Source organism: Temnothorax nylanderi, unplaced genomic scaffold (assembly GCF_030848795.1).
Source record: "Temnothorax nylanderi isolate EJ_2023f unplaced genomic scaffold, tnyl_v1.0 TNYL_tig0023_pilon, whole genome shotgun sequence".
In the NCBI taxonomy this organism is placed as follows: domain Eukaryota; kingdom Metazoa; phylum Arthropoda; class Insecta; order Hymenoptera; family Formicidae; genus Temnothorax; species Temnothorax nylanderi.
In genome coordinates, this window is record NW_027249085.1 from 74,494 (window position 1) to 98,577 (window position 24,084).

General features: G+C 35.5%; 2 long non-coding RNA genes across 2 annotated transcripts in view; one reads left to right on the forward strand and one right to left on the reverse strand.

Moving 5' to 3' along the window:
• The window catches only part of LOC139769535 (uncharacterized), a 103,652-nt gene that overhangs the window by 64,368 nt on the left and 15,200 nt on the right, over nucleotides 1–24,084 (forward strand). The window contains exons 2-3 of the long non-coding RNA XR_011717587.1: nucleotides 21,774–21,869; nucleotides 23,021–23,148. This is a non-coding gene — a long non-coding RNA (uncharacterized lncRNA). The remainder of the gene's footprint in view (nucleotides 1–21,773; nucleotides 21,870–23,020; nucleotides 23,149–24,084) is intronic.
• The window catches only part of LOC139769534 (uncharacterized), an 81,088-nt gene that overhangs the window by 25,863 nt on the left and 31,141 nt on the right, over nucleotides 1–24,084 (reverse strand). The gene's annotated exons all lie outside the window — the stretch shown is intronic.

Here is a 24,084-nt window from a genome sequence, read left to right on the forward strand (position 1 = left end):
ATCAATGATCAATTTCGTACAGATATCAAGATAAATGAAATTGTAGAACGTAATGTATAGATCGATTTAATCAAATTTAATCGATTCAATCATAAAAACGAATTCGTGTAGGCATGACGCGAGAGGAGGAATTTAGAATTGAACACCAAGTGGACTCGAGGCACTCCAGGGTTAAATAAATCGACCCGTATATGAAGTCGTTGCCAAAGTTACGTGAGCGCACTCGTAGTCAAAGCGGGGCTCGCTTATCTCTTTGGTTATTCAATTATGACGATTTGATCCGAAGGAGGGTATACGTCTCGCACACCAGCACGCTTTGTACCGATGCGGCAGCGGAGGCCCTTCCGCGATAAATTGAGCTCTCAAGAAGGTCTGCGATTGCCGTATATATGTGAATCGATGTGGAAAAGGTGAATGGGCTTGCAGCAGTTCTGATGGCGCTGGAGAAGAAAGGACGGCGATGGGTTTCGCCTCTTTCTCTCTTCTCTCTTTTTTCCCAGCCCTATAATGTACGCACATACACACGTCTGGCCTCGATATGCAAAATCGCTGAATATGGCCGTAAAACGCAGGCGGCGTGTATGCCAATATGGCGAGTATGGGAGATCGAGTTCTCTTCTTCTCTTTCTTTCTTCTTTGTGCAGCCGATAGAGAATGGAAATATTAACGATAACATTTTTACGTGCCATAATGTTTTTTAAACGTTATGATCGACAGCCTACATATTGGTTAATAACCGTATAATTATTTTAACAATTTATTTTATACGAATATTGGCGGCTGTATCCTATTTTTCATTAGATTGTTTGCGATAACCATTCTTTTAATAATAATTGCGATTGATCTAAAGTTAGAACACGAACAAAGCGATATATTCTTATATGTCAAACTAGATTTACTACTGAAAGTTGATCAAAATTTTGGCACGTCCCAAGAAAACGATATATTTTACGTTTGTAAGCGTCCAACCATTTTCGAACAATCGTTTCTCCGTGTCGACTGAAATGTCTCATTTCCTAAAAGGAACCCAATTTCCGCGTAGTTCCGAACAATCGGGAATAAGACGCGAACGAGATCGTGATTTGCAAACGATTGAATTCAAATTATGGAGATCTTGCTAAAGTGACAGAACGGAAGTTCTTCTTTCCTTTTACTTGCCGTACGAAATTTGTTTCTTTGTTTCTTAGATATCCTATTATTTCGGCGTATTACGAATATGGCAATTTAAAAAAATTTTGTTTTTATAAACAAAATGAGATATAATTATATTAATCTTTGAAGTATGAGGAAATTATAAATTCATCTTTGAGTTGTTTTTTTTGCACAATTATATCCTATTCAAAGTAATATTTGTGTCATAATATATATTAGTTTGCACAACATAGCAATCAACGTCAATATTAATCATTTAATATTAATAATGATTAATAAAATTTTATTAGTATTTAAAAAAAGATTTTTAAAATTAAATGTGTCAGATAGAAATCAACCTTAAAAATATGATTAACTTAAAATAAGTCGTAGTAAGAATATTGATAATGAGATTATTCTGTAGGTAATCGAATTGACATTAGAAGATAATTATCTCTTAAGATAACGATATCATTTCGAAGCTGCGAATATGTATTCAGGTGCTATGTACAAACTAAATAAATAACTAATAATTAATTTAGTTTTTAGTTAATTCTTTTAAAAAAGAAAATTTTGTTTTATAAGTATATAATTTTCTATGAAAAAATTAGTAGCACTTTTTCTAAAAATTCTAAACATTTTTTATTTTATTTATATTGGATTATATTAGCTTATAAGTTTATTTATCATTAATTAATGCGCTTTTTAAACGAATATAATAGAATAAAAAGCTATGAATCTATATCGCAATCTGTAATCCTTTGCATTTTTACATCAAAATGGTGACAGCAAGACTGGAATATCAATCGCAATTTTGTGACGATATTCTAGAGATAGTATCGTGGAAGCGACGACGATCAAATACGATTTTCCTACCCCTTCGCATCTTTCCATCTCACCCGTTTTTGACTCATTTTGCGCTACTTCTCTGATGTCATTTGGAAAAAAAAAAATCAATATTATTCTTCACATATTTTATTGGTCTTGCCGAAAGGCGCGAGTTTATGAGAAAATGACGACGAAGGAGGAAGATTTTGTGTTCGTCTTCGGCAGAAACGAAAGCACAGCGATGGAGAGAGAGAGCGAACGGACGAGATAGAGGTAGAGAGCTAGAGCTGGCCGTTGTGTGAAAGCGTCAGCACACACGTTTGTATGGTGGGTTGCCCGACAATAGGCATTGTGCACCCGCCATAACCAGGAACCGAACGCGACAGCACCACGCCAGCATTGTCCGAGTGTCAGCCAGCATCCTTCTCCTCTCTCGCTTTCTCTCCCTGACTCTCTTGCGCTCATCCTACATTTCGTTCATTTCGTTTCACTCTTTATAAATCTCTTCTTTTCTCATTTACTCGCTTACCTCGACCCTCGTCTTCTTAACATTTTGACCGAGTATGATCTGCAACAACCCAGATGTAAATTAAAACGAAACTGTCGCTATTCGCGATCGTTGTGTGAAATATTTGAGTCGCAGATTTATCATGATACACAAATGTAATGACACGTGTATCTGATAAGGAATCGTAGAGAAGGGTGGGAGCGATAGAATTTAGACTGATAAGAAGGATCCATTGATCGGGTATATAAAGAGGCCTTAGATAGTCGAATGCACAATCTGGTGTGATTCGTGCGAAGAGTGAAATTAAAAAAAAAACTTTCAAGCAGCAAAATGAAAGGTAAGTCTATTGCTTGAGTAAGATGTGATAAATGAGTTTTAAATACAGTGATATTCAGTATAATTGTCATCATGTAAATTACGTCAAAATATATCATAATAAATATAGGGCATAATGTTCTATAAATATCAAAACTAATTTGATTTTTTTTATCAAATTGGAGTTGTTTTTAAACTATGCATAGCAAAACTTACGAAAAAAGTTATAATCTGATTAAAATTGTGGTTATAATTTAGAAATAAAAAATTTGTGCTATACTTTACTGTAAATTTGCATTTTTACTTGATCTATATAATTTATAATGTAAAATAATACTCACTGTATACGTCTCATATCACATCACGTGTTTTCACTTTTAAAGCTTAAGCAAAAAATTAATGAAAGATAGTTCGTTTACTTGTGTTTATATTTTCTAATTTATATTCAATAAATTTTAGCCATATTCTCCATTGCGCTTTTGGTGTGCTTGTTGGGTGTATTTTATGCCCAAGCACAGGAAGTCCGATGCCCAGATAGAGTACCAAGAGAAGACGAGGAAGCCATTCTCATTCCTCATCCCACCAACTGCAAACATTACTTCGTCTGTGACTATGGCCGACCGATTGTGATGAAGTGTCCTGATGACTTACACTTCAATCCCATAAAAAAAGTTTGCGATTTTCCGTTTCAAGCTGGATGCATTAATTATCCCTAATCAATTTATATCTATAATGATAGAATTGCAAGCAACATATACCGATGTGTGGACCGCTATTGTATTGTGTTATTGTATTACGTTATCACTGCACGGCTTATACAAACAACATTATATTGTACATACTTTTTAATGAATAAATTATCCATTGCTTAATATTATTTCGTGTACGTTTATGAGTCTATTTAATTTAATCAATTAGTACATGGCAGACAAAATCAATACTACCCGATGAAGATTGCTTGATAATATGATAACAAGTGTTCGTGATAGATCAATCAGATCCGAAATCAACAATTGCGTGTTCAAATTCTGCTGAGATTTTATTTAAATTGTATACGAATTTCAATCATGTAAATACAAATTATTTGTATCACTCAATGTTTTTTATATTTAAAAAATCTTTTTATTTCTTTCTCAAGAGATTAAAATTATAACTTAAAAATTTTTAATTATGTTTTAATGTTTCGTATTCCATTTTGTTAGATTTCTATCTTTTTTTTACTCTTTTTCTAATTATTTATTGTAAAATAAAAGTGCAAATTACAAGAACTTAAATATTACAAAATGTTAAATATTATTTATTATATGTAACATAGTAAACAATCTATAATTGTTGATAAGTATAATAAGTATCATTATCGAAGAACTTGTAAAAGCACTCGAGTATAAAAGTTAATACATTTGTAGTGTATAATTTTCATATCTATTATACGTTGCACGCGTATGTGAATTCAATATTACAATCGTAATGAAGAAACAATTTCGACGTATTTCAAAATCGAAAATAAACGCTACGGGTTTGCGAAATATGTACATATATCTTGCATCAAATTACAGTGGAAATCTTCGCGTTACGCGAACATTTCGCCACATCTTAGCATCAATAGTTTAATGTCAAACAGGTGTGCAAGTGCGTTTTATGTAACAGGCGGCAGCGAATAAACCTAGAATAGTAATTGCACGCATATGAATGAGAATAGGTCAGCCATGAAGAATTTACTACTTAATCGCACTTTTCCGGAATTGCTGCGTTTAGAGAAACTCTTCTGCGCAACAATGATCATTTAAAGAATAAGTACTCAGAATTAGGTTAAAAACCTTTAAATATTTCTTTATGTATCTCTTGGGTCAGAAACATAATATGCATTTTACACTTCGCGTACATCCTTAAAACATAAATAATTTCTGTATTTCTATTTTTTATACTTTATACTGTTCTTTGTACAATTCTTGGGATACTTTAAATGCGTATAGAAAAGAAGAATGACAAACTGAAGGATAGAATAATAACAAGCAGAGTGAAAAGAAGTACAATGAGGGATGACAGATAATAGGAAAGACCTCATCATTGAACGGTGACACTGAAATTCCCTATTTCGTTTCGAGCTCAATGCTCCGATAGAGTTCGTCGCTTTCATCGCCTACGCCGCTACAAACTCTTCATGTTACATCGCGTCGCGCCGACGACGTCGCTCTTCGTCCGTCAGTTAATGTCGTATTCTCCTTGCAAAAAGGAGAATGGGAGAAAGAGGCGCGTGAAAGGAAAGGAACGAACGAAGAGTCGGACAGAGAACTGCGAACGCGGATCGAGACTTCTTATCGGTACGAGTCAGCTACCGGCTGCCGCCAGCCAGCTCGCTTACGCGCATCTCGTATGTTCCTTTTCATCCCTCGTTTCTCTCACTTCCACCCTCGTCGCGCTCTCTCTCTCGCCCGCAATACCTTTTTTCTTCCGTTACTTCCGCACCGGCTTCTCGCTTTACTTCTGCCATTTCCCACCTTGACACTCGCCGAAATGTATCCGGTCGGTGGAAGCGTCGACGAGGGCGCCGTTAATGGATTCTATTCTGTATCAAATTGGAAACCGATTGGTTGCCGTCATTGTCATAAGATGCGCCGCAAGATAGATGTATATCGATTGATCCGGGAGCGTTTCATCATTTGTTAATTTTACTGTGGCGAAAGGGGACCTATAATTGCCGAGGCTATATTCTTTAATCATGTTGATAAATATATAATAAATATCTGCAAATATACTTTTTTGTCTCGCATAGAGATGCACGAAAGTGTTATCAATTGAGAAATCCGAAGATAAAATTATTACGGTATAATATAGTTTCAAAACAATTCTTTATTATCATCATGTTTTAGAAAAGCTGCTAACGATAAATTCTCATAAAACCGTATTTATCCTTCTCACAAAATGCGGATGTACTTCATAATTACAAGTTCGTATTTTAGCACAAACTGTATTTAACCTTTACTCATTTGCGCCGTTCTTCTCCGCTGTTTGGAAAATAAAGAAAATTTGGGATACATAATCCACCGTTTAATTTATGTAGCTTGTTTTACCAGGTGGTACGTTCCGTCAAGGCGTTGTGCGCGGCAGGAGGCGAGGGTGAATTAATAGCCAGACATTTTTCTAAGTAAGGAAGATAGAGAATGCAAAAGTGAGGAGGGATAACGAAAGAGAAAGAGAGACGCAGTGATTATAAAACGTTCAGATGGCGTGCAAAGAACGCGGAAGCCTCTTTTGCACGAGACGTGCAGTAAGCTTAGGCTTCGTCGGCAGATTACAGTCTTGTTGCGTGTCTCCTTGGACTTGTACATTTATTACATGAATTACTAGCATTTTTTATTGAATAGTATTATCGCTTTTCAATTGCTGATATCAAACCGTGCATTGCTTTTTGACTGAGTTCTTTAACATTAAAAGTAACGAAATAAAGAAAAATGATTAAGCAATAGGAAACTTGAAAATTCTAAATTTTAACTCGACATTACTTTCACATTGTTAGTAGTCATAGTTAACAGAACTGCAACATCGTATTCTTTTCAGTAAATAATAATAAATCATACTTTCCGCAGTACTGGAAGCAATTTGACACAAAACATTAAGTAATCGACAGAATACTTTGCGCAATTTATACTTGCCGTTAAGATTGTATTAGTATTTTATTTATGCCAAAATTTACGCAGCTTATCGAGAAGTTAAAAGCGATATCATAAGTCTAGATCTTTGCGAAGTAACATATTCTGAAAGAAGAATGTGCTGAAAGCAATATGAGAATTCAACGCATCACATTATATTTATTCAACTAAATGGCACTTCAACAATATTGTTTTTACACAATCCATGTTTAGACTGTGTATATAGTATGTCTGTATAAATGACAGACCAATAAAAAATTTTAAAGCTATCCTTTTTAACTTAAATTTCTAACAACACTGTTGTAGCAATTTACGTGAGTTTAAAACTATTAAAATGAGCGATTATTTCCCATGAGTTTTGAGATATGTATTTCATGGATGAAATTTTTAGGCAATTTTCATGACAAAGCCGCTTTCCCATCCTTTAGTACAATAAACTTATCAAAATATTGTTTTTCTGAAAGATCCAACTTTACGAAGATAGCAAGAAATTCTATTTTCCTGTTCTATGTGAAATAGTTTCTAGCACGTATTACACATTAAATATTTTTATTTCTTTTCGGGTCTACGTCGGGAAAATACGGATATTGTCGAGCATTATTACACTTAGAAACTCTGTATAATAAAGATTATGAAAATTTTAGCGTATCTTTCTTCAATAGCATCGCTGAAACCTTATGAGAAGTGCTGATATCTTTTTGTTTGCCATATTACGGAATGAAAAAGTAGAGCAGAGCCGGCTGAACGGCTGGCAGTCGTCCTACGATGTCCCCGAGGAAATCAAATTATCGATATATGTGGAACCGATGTGCACACGTAACGTATATATGACGTACGAAGTGCAAGCTGAGAGCACAGGTGGCCGACTGATATTGGTTTTGCTTCCGGATTTGGCGGACACCCCTTACAGCGGTAGACGCAAGCGAGACTCGCTACGAAGGGCAATTACCCCACTAAATATTCACAAGTTCATTACAAGCGGAGTTGGATGCATTCACCCTTTTCCCTTCTCTCATCCTCTCCGCTCTTTTGCCTCTTGTCTTTACTTTCTCGTTCCTCCAATACAAGTACACATTTTCGAAATAGACTTAGCTCCATAGGGTATTTCTTTCTTTACGACGCAAGTAAATATTGTAAATAAAAAATTTTCTATTTCGGAAATTAGTGTGTAATTATTTTTCTCGTGAATATAAATTCTCGTTGAGTATAATATAGTTATGCGCAATGCTCAATCGCATGATAGATAAAATTGTTATAAATTATAATATCTTTTGAAAGGTAAATTTACTGGTAAAGACGCGAATTTTGAAGTATATGTATATTGTTCGATTATTGCGCGAAAATTGAGATGTTGTTCTTAATACAATTCTTCATTGTTGATTACATAATAAGAATAATTCATGCCTTTCTCTTTACATGCCATCAATAAATATCGTAAAGCGATAATCAAAATAAATGCCAATTTTACTAAAAGACTGTTACAATTTTCGAGATTTAATCTTTAAAAGTATGATTTTTAAATTATCTTTTTTTGATTCTTATTTTATTCTAATTATAGAAAAAATTTTACTTGTATTCGCCGCTATCGCGCATTTTGTCATTTATTAAGATAAAGACGATAAAGTCATATTTTAGATCTTCGATCGATAAGTTTTATCTAATCGGATTTTTAATTGTGACGATAATGTTAGTTCAGTTTGATAAGACCTTGAACTACATTGTATAGAACACCTCTTTTTAATTCAGAACTTTGATATCTAATACTGCTGTCGCGGCACCGGGATATTTCATCACTGCGGAGAACGTTATTAAAAAATTGTATATAAAATGACTCTTTTATTTCAATCAGATAGGGATTAACTTTATATGACTCTCGTGTATTAGGTTTTTATATAACACCTTTTATATGCAGGCATGGCTGGAAATCTAGAGCTAACGGCGGTTCTCAGCACGCTGCTCGGACACTCTGCGAGGTTTCCGACAAAAAGCTCATAAAAATTTAATAGATCGTTCGGCCCGAATGCAACGGCAGGCTTTTTATGGCTTATAAATGTTTCGTTTGACCGAAAACAATTTTCTCGGTCCGAAGATCACGGCGTAAACTCGCTGCGGCGTTGGTCAGTTCAATATATCTTTCTAGAGACATTACCTTTAATCTAAAAAATTCGTAAGAATACCGAATTTAAAGTTAACTTAATATTAACTATTTGAAACCTAATCCAGTTTTAAATAGCGTTAATTTTTAAAACCATTCTTATTGCAATGGCATGCTAAAAATACATAATTAAATAAAAATAAAATAAAATAATTTTATTTATTATTGATATTTAAATGAAAACGAATAAATTATTTGCTTCTCTATTTTACTGATTTGTTTGGAGATCACACGTTAACTATTCTGCAGGGACCCATTTAAAATTCGATCAGTTATCGTCAGTACGTCGATGTGATATTCCGATTTATGTACGGTGCTGATAACAATCCAGCGGATTATTAAAACTCACACATTGATTGATCGACAGATATGATATCAGAAATTATTATGTTCTTCCAAGGCAATTGTGCATATCACCTTTTATAACAATGGAATAAGCATGGTTAACGAATCTTAACGATGCGACGAATTATTATAAATATAATATGTAAAAAATTAACTAAAAATATAATTACACATAAGCGAATATTTATTTAAATCATAATGAGCTGTTAGGAGTTGACAACTTTGTGTTTTTTAAATAATTGAAGCGAATAATACGCTCAATCACCATGAAAGTGGTATTTTTATACTAATATTGCAAATAAGATTGGTACTGAATACTTGAAATTTTCTTCCGATATTCTAGAATTAAGTTAGCACCTTAGCATTCAGAGGCTGTTTTCACTTTTGCCATTCGCATGGAATCCGCACTCATAATCCTATTGCTTTACTTTATGAAGATATTGCGCAGATGCAAAAGGTGGAATTAGCCGCGCGAGGGCTGTAAAGGAAAGGGCGACGGAGCTCTTCTCCCTCGAACTCGATCTGGATTTACGATATTAGTTACAACAGCACCTGAACTCGAAGCAGCCAACCTTGTTTTAAACTATCTCAGACTGGTTCCTTACCCCACGCACGCGTTGAATTGGTTTCCTTTATTTATTTCGATACTTTGTGTACTACAGTTTATGCCTAAATCTCTCGCTTCCCGATTTATATTAAGGAAATAACTTTCATCTTATTTTATATAAGATTATATGTGATAAATAATTCATAATTTGAATAATACACATATAAATATTAACTACTATGTTGATATACATATTTCTACTTACAATTTTATTGTGCAAATAATTCTTTAGATATTTCATGTTTGTACATTCTCTCTCTCTCTCTCTCTCTCTCTCTCTCTCTCTCTCTTTTCTACGTTACTACCACTAGTTTGGATAGATCGGGGCATTTATATAACATATAAAACCCCCTTGGAATAGGAAAATTTATGTACTATCAGATAGTGAAAAAGCAATATAAATGAGATTTTAAGTATACCTACCGCAAACACGTATGTATTGCATGCGAATGCGCGCGTTTGCTTTCATCTTCTCGTTTTCTTCCTTTTAAGCATATCTTCTATTTTCATCTATGAAAGAGACATAATAAATAATCACATAATAAATAGAACGGACATATTCGATCGACAGAAAGTGACTACAGTACTATTTCTTCAATACGATCTCTCGACATTTTTAGAAATTAAGTCGCAAGTAGCTTTTAGAAAATTGTAATAATGTGTGTGTATATATAAAATTTTTCGATAATAACGAAATAATGGATTATTACAGTGAGATGGTATTAAACGTCATAAATCAATTTCTTTACATTGTAAGAAGATAATTTTATATGGATTAAATAAAAATTAAATTTATTTTGCTAATAAGTGTAAAGATAACGTTTGTTTTACAAGTATACATTTGTAAAAGCGCGAAGTAATAAAGGGGACACATGCGTTCGAATAAAGGGGATGCGTATCAAAATACATCGCGGACTGCGGAGTAAATCATATCAGAATACTGAATAAATGCATAAATGAGAAAGCGTGGTTAAACGCTGAATAATTCGAGGTAATTTCGAGACGAAAAACTTTCATTTGTGTGAAAAGGCTTTTGAAAGTAAGTAAGGGCGGATTGTTGTTAGAAGCTATGGGGCAGCAGCCAAGTCGCTATGCGCGCTGGTGTGAATTTCATTAAAGCAGCAAATGAATAATAAAGAAAGAAAGAGCGAGACAGTCCGCGAAGGGAAACGAATTCATAGTTTTTAATATTTGTTTATTGTACTGTCTCGACAAGAACGAAAAAGACATGGATCAGGATATTGCAAGAGAGGTGTAAAAAACATCCTTGCTTACAACTGCTTATTATTCAAGTTTCTCGCTAAAGGCGTCGTTCTTTCATGAGATGGAAGATTAGTACTTTTATTCCGCCGTAAGCGCGCGGGATGATTGCCGGTGATAAATTTCGACAGCCCCGAGGGAATAATTAAAAGACGCGATACGATAAACTAGAAAATATATTACGTGGTTTTAAGAAAAATACTCAATCGTCACTTAATGTATTTTATATGCAATCATCGATTAATTAGTATTTTCGCACAAAGAAGAAGGCGGTTGCTTTCGCCTTATTTCGAAATCGTTTATTTTCAAAAAGTAGTTGTTTGCAAAGAGGCAAAATTTCAAGGATATTGCCTCAGGTCAATGGCTCTCTGCATTTGAATGGATGATATAAACGATAGAAGTGATGTTGAAGGACGTGATATAGGAGCTGATGTTAAAGGACAAAGAGAGGCAAAAGGCAGCGGGAGCAGGAGACACAGGTCGGTTTTCGAGGGCCCAGCAGAATGTTGCGTCGGTACTGTCGATGAATAGAGAGGTAATGAATCGCAGTGGACACCAACATGGAAGAGGCGAGGCAATTCTAGGCATTTGGCTGGACTGCCTAAAAAATGCATATATATATATATATGTGCAGATATATATATGCGCATACGAATACTAGGATCTCGCAATTCACTTGCGATTTGTACTTCCGGCTTCCGGCAATAGATACGATGGATAGGTGTAGGCTGAGCACAGCACACATGACACACTAAAACTATAAAATGACATTCATCTTCTTATTAGAATACTAGTGTTGATACCATATATTAAGGAATGTAGTAACTAAATGTTAGGCACATAAATATTCTTATAATGTCTTAAAAATGTCTTCTCTCTCCTTTATTTGATTTTATTTTTACACTTTGAATTTCTCTTATGATCGACCGTTCCTGTTTGTGACAGCTGTGCGCTTGAAAATATAATTTATGGGACAGAGTTGCTTGATTTATATATATTTGCCAGGAACACAAGGCTTGTATTTAGGCTATGGGTGAGAGATTACGAGAAAGATCGAGAAGATTCATTATTAACTATACATATATTGCAATGTTTTTACATCTAATTCTCATAGCATTTTTTGTATTTGCTATATCGTCTGTTACATCGTCTCGCAATTTTAAATACTAATAAAAAAAGAAAGACGAGAAAGCATTTACGACTAAAAACTATTAGAACTTGCAAACATTGATGAATCTACGGCGCGTTAATCGATACTCTTGTTGTTTTACGAATGCAGTTGAAACATTTTCTTGCTCTAAGTATCTTCTCTCTCTGCGCGTTCCGCGCTACTTATCTCGACATGGGGAGCACGATCGATCGAATTTAGGATTACAGGTACGAGGAAAATCACTTTGCAATGAGGTCGATGGAAGAGAAGCGCCTCGAGCAACCTTCCAGAAATAACCGAATCATTTAGATTTCGAGGATAGTGGAGGACGGACGGGGGATAGGGTTGTTACAGAGCCTTCCTAAGCGGCAGGAAGATGTTGCGTGGATCGACGAACGTGAAGGTGTGAGTGAAAAAAGAGTAAGAGGAAAAAACGCTGATACTTTTATCGGTACCGACAACCTTAAAGCGCTCACGATTCGATCTTTAGGGTATTTTTACTTTGATCGAGATATACGAACTTGCGTATTTATACATTATGTGTACAGTTAGGTTTTTGATTCCTGATTTTTATTTTACATAAAAGATAATTATTCTTAACGACTATCTTCATTAATGAAGAAAGAGCGAGTAAAATTTTAATTTGCAAGAAGATATTATATCTCATATCAGTCGTAGTATTTTATTTTTGGTATTATTTATTTCTTTCAATTATTTTAAGAAAGTGACAATAAAAATCAATTATTTTAAGAAGGCAATTTGAATTAAAAGAATTTTTAATAAATAAAAAATGTTGCATTTCTTCTACAACATTTAAATAAGTAGTATAAGATATGTGATGTAATATTTAATAATGGTGTCTGCTATGATATAATATATTCATCTAATATAATATATTCATCTATGTCTATTGCTTTGGAATTATTAAATCTTCGTAAATTATATATCGATCCAATCTGATTGTGGATTTTGCATAGGATTTTCATACGAGATAAACTATGAAAAATAATTAAATAATTTAATTAAATTTGTATCGGATTCGTTTAGTCGCGCGCGCGTTATGGCTGCAATAATTATATCCTTTTCTTTCCAAATATGCGATGGTTGCAGTTCGCCAACATCTCTCGCGCCCCGCGTCTTGCGGTAATCCTCGCCCTCCATGCATTGCGTACATTAGTATCGTTACAACGTGATATCCAATCGTACGTGCCTAGTTTTGTGCATAAAAAGCATACAACCTCTCGCAAGCAATTACCCCGGCCACTAATTGGCATATAACGTATCGTGTCGCGTGCATTGTCTTGCGCCGTATCCAGCATATACGAAAACCGTATATGGATAGCTTGTTGCGAGCCATTACTTTGGAATTTAATTGGCGCACGTTTGCAGAGCAACATAGCACACCTCCGCTGAATCGCATAGAATGCACGATGCGATCAATACTATCAGATAAAGATACCGGTTATGACAGTAATTATCTCGTAAAACAGCATGCTTTTACATTACGCTAGTATCTTGTTATTATAGTGAAACTTGGTATTAATAATTGTTGGGTATTGGACAACATATGTACAATTTCATTTTGATATCAATTGCAACCACGTATGCAATTTACTTCGAAATATATATGTTTCGTCAGTATTAATTAATTATTAATTCGATTGACAATGAGCCTGTGTCAGTCACATTTTTGCGCTTTTCATGTTTTTTTTAAAAACAAAATGTCAGGGAAGATGATATGTATGATAATTTTACACATTTAACATATCTCTGTAAGCTAATAAAGCGCTTGCGACCAGAATTATTTGGACGAATTTAAAAACGAACCGAGCCTTAAAAAGGATATGTGCGTGCACTTTCCATGTAAAAGTCACGTACGTTTTATCTCGCCGCGCCGGCATACGTATTTGCACCCCTAAAACGAGATGAATGACAGGCGCTGGCAAGAGACCCATTTTAGATACAGTTCATAATGCGAGCATTTCAAACCACAGCACCGCCATTTTTTTTATTATACCTTTTTGCTCTTTTGATTCGGATGGGTCAAATGTTATGCACGAGCTCGTATCATCTACGCAGTAACACGACGTTATAAAAACCCCATAAAAGCCTGTTTCCTAGTGGGCGGTAAGTGGGCGGGCGGCAATACCCGGGAGCACATCGGTCTCGTATCCGCGGTTATTATGTATTTTTATAATATTTTACATCGGTGTGTTCTATCATATCGTCACCGTGCACCGTGCAGGGTATCCTATGCGCGAAATGCTGATGCAGTTAAAAAGCCAGCACAAAAAAGGTAGCATAAAAATTGTATTATTTATTACAAGACATATTATTATTTATAAATATTTATAAATTAATTATTACATTAAGAAATCAATCTCTTAAAAACGTGCACGTAGAAACATGAAGCTTCACGCGTAGATATATCTCTTCAGCTTGGAAAAATTTCAAAAGTCATGATTTTCTATTCTGCAAAATTCATCGATTTCTAACGTAATAAGATTTTTTATTCTAGAACTCCAATATACTTTGCTTAGCAAGTAAAAAATTTGTTACACGTGTATTTGTTAATTTTGGGTTATATTTTAAAACAAAAGCGTAAAAAGGTTGCAGGATGATGTAATTCACGCTTTTATCGTTTACGTTACGGCTAACATAGGAGCTCCTAACGGCGCTGTGCATCGTTTTATCGTTAATGTGTTAGCTCAAGAGGTGTTTAATAGTAAAATTATATATTAAAAAGTATACTTTTTAAGATAAATTCTTTGTGAAACAAGAAAGTTCCCGTAAAATTTTATTCGAGAATGAGCAAAAATAATTTATGTTTTATAACACGCATTAAAGTATTGTACATAATTTTATGAATAAAAGAAACGCTAATATCGAGTATTTATTATGTGATTTTATATTATCATTAATACAAATTACTGATTTCAAATATTATTGCAATATTTTCACATATTTCAGATATTTAATACGTTGAGATGCGCATAAAACTCATAATATTTGAAGTGTCTGGTTTCGATATGCAGACATCATTATGTATAAAGCGTTCCGTAATATCAGAATAATTTGGAGCACAAATATTTTATAGCCATCCCAATTCATTTGTGAAGCTATTAAGGAAAATGTAATGTGCAGAGCCATATCAGACCGCGAATCTTTATGAGTGCGATATCCGTCGTGTCTAAATTACAACGCAACGTCGCGTAGCACATTTCGAAACATATAAGGCATTTCCATGTTCTAGTGATAATTATCTGGAATGTTCATGGCTATTCTATATCTATAGTCTTATTTTGAAACGATGAGCCACGAGCAATGACGATTATTAGCGGTCATTATGTGATCTGCTTGATAACGCGGTTATCTTCTGCGGAAGTAAGAGCACGAATAAACAATTCTCTGAATGGCAAATCTATTTAATCAATTTGCTTTAAACATATTTTTATCAGAATCGATAACAACGCTAATATTATAGGTCACTTCTCCCGAAATTGTGTGCGTTTGGAATTATACATATAATATATACAAGTAAAAAATATAATCTCTGCTCTTTAATGTCGTTAAAAGTTTTTCGAAAACAATTATGTTATATATTTTATACATTTTTAAACTTTTGTTTTAATATAAAAGTTTCAGATATCAGTATTAATAGCACAATTTCTTAAGATATTTTAAGATGTCATGTTTATTACGTTTGATATTTGTAGGTGTTCAGCATAGAAATGCAAAGGTTTCCGTGCGACTCTTCGCATCAAACAAAGCGATCTGCTTTAAACTCTCAACATGGGAAAAAAGTCGTGACGGGAGGGTAAGCGGACTGTTTTGCTTACGTTCCACGGTAAGCGTCGGACATAAAAACCAGCGAAGAGGTGGAAGTAGAAACGAGATCGACGAGATTCTCTAGCTTGAAGTGCGCGCGCGAGAGCATGCCGATGCTTTTGAAGGTGCGAGATAGTACAGAACGCACGGCACGGAATGGTGGATGGTGGATGGTCCCTGGGGGGGGGGGAGGGGGGTTAGTCATAAACGACGTGAATCGGAAGAAAAACTGCTAAACGAAAATGCCTGCCCCGGAAGATCGGGACGGACAATCTAATGGGGAAAATAATGGATTTTCGGTAGTAAAGATCGCTTGGCCAGATCTCTCGGCCCGTCCACCCTTGCCCATCTTACTGTACGATTTCACTCTTCTCGCACCTAACAGAACGCGGAACTGGGGCACACAAGTCCTATCACCGAATAAAACTTTATCTCGCATCTCGCCGACGCGGACGTGCGTCACGGTATTACAGCGAACTTTAGACTTTCGTTGATTAGCAAATAAATGCTCCTCGAATATTTTTTTTCGACAATTTTGCGCAATTTCTTTCCAATGGTATGTATTTAAGAGATGTATAATTTCGTTCTTGATAGAATTACACTGAAGACCCCTGATTTAGCACAGCATTTAATTTTTAATATATATTTTAATTATATTCCTCCGTTGAGTAATTTTACACTGAGTTTAACTCACAAAATGTCATACATTACATAACAATTTTTGTATGGTTATTAATATTCAACGAGTAAATCGAAGAATCGGAAATACGATAAGGATAGGGATTACCCTATTATCCCTTGTACAGCGGCTTCCTGGTCGCTTCCGTGAGAGGAAGTTTCAGATTCAACCGTCGTCCAAATTGACCGGACGGATTATCGAAGCTTCCTCCGGACTAATTGATTGTTTGCAAAATTTTATGCAGGTCTTGCGCATAGAGGGAGGATTTACTGTCCGCCGACACGCCAACTTCATCGTGTGCGTTACGTGGATTCTATGAGAGTACACGTGGCTCCGTATTTTCGACGCGCGTGTAGTCACATCTGCGGAAGGGACGAGAAAAAAAAATAAATTGTGTGGCAGTACCCCAGGCGCGTGAAAGTTTCTTTCTCGTCTAAAGGTCTCTATGGAATGTTACGTCGCGTGACGTAGTTGGCGTGGCGGTATTTTATTCTGAAATTTTCGTGTACTCTGAGGTAGCTTTTTAAGCTTGCGGCTTATGCTCCACAAAACTCGAATACCACGACGTTTAGTTTTTACCGCGATAGCGTTTCTTCTTATTTTATTCATTTCCCGCTTTTTTAGCGCCACATCCATAGCAATCTAAGTTACAAAAAGTACATAAATTAAAAGAAATAATTACAAAAATAATAATTTGACGGTGACAAGTTTTTGCATTTAAATATTGTTTCTACAGTACTTTATCCATATTTCAAATAAAATGCAATAAAAACTATTCACTTACAGCAAAGTAAATAATGGAATGTACATATTGATAAACAAATAAGTTAAAAGGTTAAATAAATTAAAATTGGAGTAATTATTGAATAAGAAAAGTCTTAGGCATATTAAGATTATAGTACCTCGTGTAACGATTATTATCTACGATATTTCTTCTTTATTGTTGGAAATTTCGCGCTCTTCAATGCGCGCGTTTTTGATTCCGTTGCATCGGCGCATAGTTCGCCTATACAAAGCGGGGTGATATAACGTGGGCATAGGGGAATACGAGAGGGAGAATACAGTAGAACGGGGAGAGGAACCCTGGTAGCGTGCAGTCTATCAGAGATTAGCGGCTCGATCCATTAGGGAGTGATTTAGCTCGACGGTCCCCGAGCACTCTCTGCCACCGTTCAGACAGCGCCATACTAGCCACGCCATGGTTCCACGCGTCACCATACCATCATCCTTAACACTAGTACAAATCTCGTATATGAACATGCATACCTGATCCAAGATCGTAGTTAGCTACATCATTGTACGCAGCAAGCGTACGTTGCTTCATATTATAAATTCTATTCATATTCGCGTTAGAAATTTTCTAATTGAAGTGCGAGATTCAATAGTGTTTCCCTTTTTCAGCTTAGAAGTAATAAACACCCAAAAATATCTGAGATAAATAAATGTATATTTTTTTTATAATTATATTCATATTCATATTTTTATATCTTTCAAGATAATTGTTATGTTTTGGCGTTTTCTTCGGGTTATTTATATATTAAATTAACAAAAATTCTAGAGCGGACAAAAAAAAGAAATGGGAGCAACTTATTTAAAATTTTATTTAAAAAGCCAAAATTATTCATATAATAAATGTCTCGTCTACAAAATATGAGTTGTTGAAAATAAGTTTCTTTTCTCACGTATCTTTTATTTGCGGTTGGAGAAACGCAGACGAATTCTAGCCTATGAGAACAAAGAGACATTTAGTGTATGTATATATATATATATATTAGAATAAATGGATCGAGAGGACGCAGAGAGGCGAAGCCTCGCGATTAGGTTCCATGATGTGTCGTGCCTAATTACAATAGGCAACGCTTCTCTCTGTCCCAAATACAAACATCGAAGCTAATGCGCATTGCCGAAAGGCAGATTGCCGGATCGCACCTTATACCGGCCTGTCAATATCTGTCGATATTGCTAGCCGTTAGGAGTCTGTTTGTATTTACTGCTGGTTGGACGGCCGATAGCTTGCAACAGCCAAACGAATAACAGCATAGCGCATACTCCCAATCGAATAGGCTGATTTACACTGATCCCTGTTTAGAGATTTTTTGCAACTCTTTGATATTTAGAAATGAAACGTGGATTTCATTGTAAATGTAAATTAATTGTTGCAATAATTATTGCTAGTCTTATATATCTCCTCTTTCGTTCTATTTAATAAAAAGTAATAACTTGCCTATTTTATATAGCGAAGCTGAATTATGTACATTAATAATATAAAAATAGATGAAAAGATGTTAATAAAACAAAATAAATATTATAATATATCAGTTCTATTTAAAATGTAGGAAATGTATGGAATATGTTAGAGCATGTATGCATAATATTTTAGTAAATATTACATGTCGGGATAATTATCAAGATAAAGAAGCATTTGATTAAAATTTGATAATCTGCGATAAAATATTAATAGCATTTGAAAGCAGTGTTGCAAATTTTAAATTATTAGGTGTTCTGCATTTTACTGATACTGCACAAAGTATTTATAAATAATATTTTAGCACATTTCTCACGGTAAATATTCCAATAAATATTTAAAATTTCTGTCATAAGCATTATTTAGTCTATGAATATTATAGCACGAGAGAAAATTTAATTTTTGTTTCATCGATTAAGTATATAAGCGCAGGACGTAAATACAATACAACATTTTAGTTAATTATTTTCACAAACATGTACCGTTATGAATGGCAATTTGTAGCCCGCAGTGAAAAGCGTTTTATCGTGAACTGCCTACAAAGCGAATCGAGTAATCCGCAAGTTATAATAAAAATATATATTATGCTATAGTTTGAAACAGCATTTCAACCCTCGGACAATGAAGTCGAGGTAGGTAGAAATAACAGGGACATATAGAGAGGGGTACCTTTTTGAAATGCAAGCCAATTTTCATTGTCCAGATTAATGGACGCCGCAAACGAATGGCGCCAAATATCGCATATTTCCCAGATAATATGCAACGCTCGTAAATAATAATAGCTCCAGGCTTTCTTATATAAAAACGATCATAGATAAAGATTATACATATATATTACAGTATTTTTAAAAGCTTAGTATGAGAAAGAGAAATAATTGCTTTAATAAAAATTATGCTAATTGTAATATTATTCTTTATAAGATGTTGAGAAATTTGTAAAAGAGTATGTATGACTATAAAAAAATGTTTTTGTGCAATTTAATATCACAAATAAATCATAAGAATCGTTACTATGCTTTTATTAAAACAGACTTTTTTCTACTTCGGTATTCACTTCTTCTATCCTCCGTTGTCTTTAACAGACAAGTATAAATGAAGACATCGTTATTAAGAAATTAAAAACTAATTGCAATCTTGTTAAACAAGTTAGCTGTAATTTCCAATCTCCCAACTTGTGAAATTGGACGTCTCGTGCTAGAATTAAGTCCAATTCGATACTGTCCGTCATGCCTCTTTCAGCATCAAACAGTTTCAAGACGTTACAGAGAGTTATAAGAAAACTTAATCGCTCCGTGTAAGCAAATACAATTTTGATGTGGCAATTTCGATGACAGAATTTTACTGTCCGCCTCGCGACCGCTAGAGTTGCCTAAGTAAATGAGATGGAAGGACAGCCAATTACCAGCGAGAGCAATTACCGAGAACAATTAACGCAAAAGTTACAATAAGTAATTAGTACCTCCGCAAGCACTTGCTTATAATTAACTTACGTGCAGCTGCGTTTTCCCATTATCACCTATTTTTCGATGTTAAGCCGGCGTTGGTTTCTGGCACGATGCTGACTACGTTGAACAGTAAAAAAAAAAGAGAATTGAAAAAGATGAAATTCCAGACTCTCGACCGCATCGTTGTAGACTGCGGAAAAATTGCGTTCTGCCCTTTTAAACAGAAAACGTGGAAATGTTTAGTGACAATGGATAGTATTTAATTTAATATCTCTTTTCTTTAAATTGCAGCTTATAAAATTTATTAATTACCCAAAGAGACAATTTAAAAAATTGGTTCCTTCTTTTATACAAAAGTAGAACATTTAGAAATGTAGTTAGAAAGAATATTAAGAATTACTTATAATAATAACAATAGAATTATTATATGTAGAAGAGCAATAATAATCGATATACATCATATATGCATAAAGATAAATTTAATTTAAATAAATTTAGTAAATTTTGTTTACAATTATAGAAATATCTATGCAAAGATAAACTATCTGCCAGCGCTATTTCACATTATAGTATATCTCACATTTATGTCTACCCTTTCTCTGTGCCTTGCAAATAAACGCAAGAGCGCTTGTGCAAGATAAGGTTTACGGTCTACATTCCGACGAGAATATATATATCTTATCTGCAGCGCGCCTATGCAGAATAGACAACAAGTTTTGTATAAAGTTAACTTACGAAAGAAATTTTCATTTGGAAACTTTTCATCGCTAATCTCGCCATCATTCATATTGACATAAATATAATTGTATCCTGGATTTCTACTCAGGATTTATCAAATTTATCGGAAATTTTTAATACAAATTTTTAATAAAATGTAATATATTATATACAATTTTCCAGTAATAATGGATGAAAAAGGGCACAGGTTCAGATCATGTAATAAACGTTGCATTTTTTAATTGTAACTTCTTCGATACTTGTCATCGTAATCCTTTCGTCTATTTATTGCGTAATCATGTAAAGCTGTCGCATTAATGTCACGGGTAAGACAATAGAAATTGAGTAAAAACAAAAAATGAAAAGAAGAAAGAAATGGGATTTTAGATTTGTCCATTCATGCGGCTCGATGAACGGCTTTAATTAACAGGATTTTACCTCTGTCCGTCATTGATATAGAAAAGTCTAACGATTTTTTTATATACTGCTGCTGAACTTTCGTCTTTCATCTGGATATTAATAAAAGTTTTTATCGTATTTTTTTGCAATGATAGTGATACTGCATCCTTTCTATGCGCACATGTTCTTTAGTAACGGATAATATTGGCTTAAATAGTTACAATCTATATTATTGTATACTATATTTCTTTTTATAAATGTTTAGAGATATACTTCAAGATACTTTATACATTAGACGGAGGTAAAATTATTGGATGATTGGTATGGTTTATAAAAGAAATAAAACCTTGTATAACGATTAAAATAAAACGGTTACCATAATAAGCATAATAATTAAATATAAAAACTTTTTGATATTTCCTTTTTCGTCTACTTTTCTCTAGTACTTTTTCTATTTGTATGAATGTTATGCATGCATAAACATATAACAATACTTTAATTATTATTTCAGCCTGGAAGTGATGCCTACGCTTTCGTGGAGTTCGCGGATCACGTAACAGCTTCCGCAGCACTGACGACTCTCAATCAGCGACTTTTTCTAGAAAAGGTATGTGACATTTATTGCATTTATCCTGCAACTCTTGACAATTCTTTTAGCTGCCATTCTTCTTAGATTAGCAATTCAACTTTATTTTTTTAATTAAATATTCAGATGTTATATTTAAATATGGCGGAAAACAAATATGCTAGTTTAGTAAAGTTTATCGAGTTACAACTTATAAATACAATTGTAAATTTACGTAGAATAGATAGACTGCGTTTGACCATGCCTTTCTCTCCCTTTTGCCGCTTTGGTCTTTCCTCTCACGTTCTCCTTCGTCTTCCTGCATCATATTCGAATTCCATGTGCAGTTAAAGTTCGCCGGTTGACGGTTACCAGTAGTTCGCGGGGAACGTCGGCGGCGGTTGCGAGTGAATCAACGATGGTAGCGCGCAAGGACAAGTCTGCGGTCGGGGGCGAAGCGGGGCCGTGCTCAAGGGGTCCGCTAGAGGTTGGGAGAAGGTATTGGGATCCGGCTGGAATAGCTAATGCTCGAATATGTCATAGTTTGGTGGGATGTGGTCAGAATTATACATGCTACACGATATATACGCCAAGTTACTTCATTCTCCTCCATTGCTCTCCTATTACCATGCACCTCCCGCCGCTTCTTCTCCTATACTCTTACCCCCGGTCTCACCGCCGTCTCTCGTTCCCCATGCCTACCGCACCCGCTCATCTCTACGGTCCTTCCTGACCTCGCTTCCTTCTCCCGCACGCGGCCTTCGCGACCTCCATTTCACACACCCCACCACCATCAACACCCTCCAATTCGCCATCTCACCGCGACATATATCGTAGCCCGTAACGCGGAGAGTTACTCGGTTAGTTTAGATTCGCTCAAGCAAGTTTTGATGTCGTGCACGCCTATCCGCGCGATCCTCTCCGACCGCCTATCCCCTGGCCACCGAACATTCTTCGGCAACCCTGGTGCTACCTTCCATGAGTCACTCGCTAGCAAGGTTCCTGGTAGGTCTCTCTCTCTCTGTCTGTCTATCTATCTAGCTCTATGTTTCTCTTTCCCTCTTTCTTCCTCTCTCCCTCTCTTCCCCATTTGCTTTCTGTCCCACTTTTCCTCGAGCCTCCGTCTTCTCTAAAGAACCGTCAAGTTCGCTATTACCGCCGACACATTACTAATGCCGAACTGGTCGTAATAGATTGGATGCCTGGAACTTGGATATGCCAACTAATGTGGCAGACTAACCCCTTTCGCTCGTCATTCTCCCCTCGCTCTCTGCACCACCCACTACCTCTACGTTTCTGTGTATGTCGCACTTCGGCGAGCGTAAGTAGAGCGTGATCGTACCGTACTAGCCAAACTTTCTTGAAAAATGGTTGCTCCTTATAGTTCCTCATTTGAGCTCGAATATACTGATTTATAGCAAGAGAAATACTCCTTTTCAAATCCCATTTGAAACTTTTTTACAAACATTGCGGATCAAAATAATATTAATGATCTAATTATTCATAAAATGCAATATAACTGAAGAATTTAACGACAATAAGTGAAGAAATTAACTTGAATTAAGTAAAATATAGAATTCGCTATTCTTCCCAGCAGCGATAATCGCGGGAACAATCTCCTTTCGTGCCGAGTAGACTTCTTATTTCTCATTAGGACCTCGCGAGATTTCTGGCGTCGTTGAGAATAAAATTCTTACAAACCTCGCCAGCAACCTGGCTGAAAGGAATTCGGAAGTAAGTCGGAGCAGAAGTTCGGCCAAAAGAAGAATTTCTTATGCGCAACGGAATACCTATTCCGCATTGCGGTCCTAAGCGTGCAGCCGAGCGGCGCGATCGCTAAGGAAAGCGCGCCGGCATTTCGCTATGTAACGAGGGGAATTAACCCCCAAGTTTAAGCGCGATACAGCCGCCGACTTTACTTTACTTACCTACCCGTGTCCCACACCACTGAATTTTACACCCCCTTCTCGCCCCGCCGCTACCCCGCTACTGTTTCCCTCCCGTCTTCCGCAAGCCCCATACAGCCCAGTACAGTCTCTGCGTCGCTCGTTAGCTCGAATTATACTTGCACGTGACTTCGCCAGAAACGCTATACCGGACGCGATCGTGCGTGGCGAGTAATTCCCCGCCGGGGCTTATTAATATGGCGCGCCTCGTTTCTCAATCTGCAGCGTTTAATTTTCAGCCGATCCGCGCATCAGAGGGTGCTAGGTATTTCAACTGATGTGACCGTAGCGAGCCCGCGAAACAATGTAGG